Here is an 821-nt window from a genome sequence, read left to right as displayed (position 1 = left end):
GTTTTTTATAGTGCTACGTAGATGTAGGATTATCGCATGCATAAGAGTTATACGTAAACACTTAAGTTTTATTTGGATGTTGTGCCCAATGCCATCGTCGTTACATACACCCTGTTGTGAAACGTAGCATGCAATTTTAAACAAATTCCTACGCTCACGCAAGATCTATCTAGGAGATGCATAGCAACAAGAGGGGGAGAGTGTGTCCACGTACCCTCGTAGACCGAAAGTGGAAGCGTTTGACAACGCGGTTGATGTAGTCGAATTTCTTCTCGTTCCGACCGATCAAGCACCGAACGTACGACACCTCCGAGTTCTGCACACGTTCAGCTCGATGACGTCCCTCGAACTCTTGATTCAGCAAAGTGTCGAGGGAGAGTTTCGTCAGCATGACGGCGGGGTGACGGTGATTGTGAAGTGATCTGTGCAGGGCTTCGCCTAAGCACTACGACAATACGACCGGAGGCATAAACTGTGGAGGGGGCACCGCACACGGCTAACAATTGTTGGTGTGTGTTCTAGCGGTGCCCCCCCAAATATATATATAGGTTGGAGGGGAGGAGAGGCAGCCAAGGGGGCGCCCCAAGTAGGAGGAATCCTACTTGGGCGCCTCCCCAATTAGGCCTCCCCCCTTCCATATGGTTCGGAGGGGGAAGGAAGGAGGGCGGAGGAGGGAAAGGAAGGGGAGGCCGAACCCTCCCCTTCCCTCTCTCTTCCCCTCTTTCCTTCTCCTTCTATTTCGGCCTATATGGGGGCGCACCAGCCCCTTAGGGGCTGGTCTGTCCCCCTCTTGGCCCATTAGGCCCATATAGTTGCGGGGG

Source organism: Triticum aestivum, chromosome 7D (assembly GCF_018294505.1).
Source record: "Triticum aestivum cultivar Chinese Spring chromosome 7D, IWGSC CS RefSeq v2.1, whole genome shotgun sequence".
NCBI classification, from domain to species: Eukaryota; Viridiplantae; Streptophyta; class Magnoliopsida; order Poales; family Poaceae; genus Triticum; species Triticum aestivum.
This window is presented reverse-complemented; position numbering follows the sequence as displayed.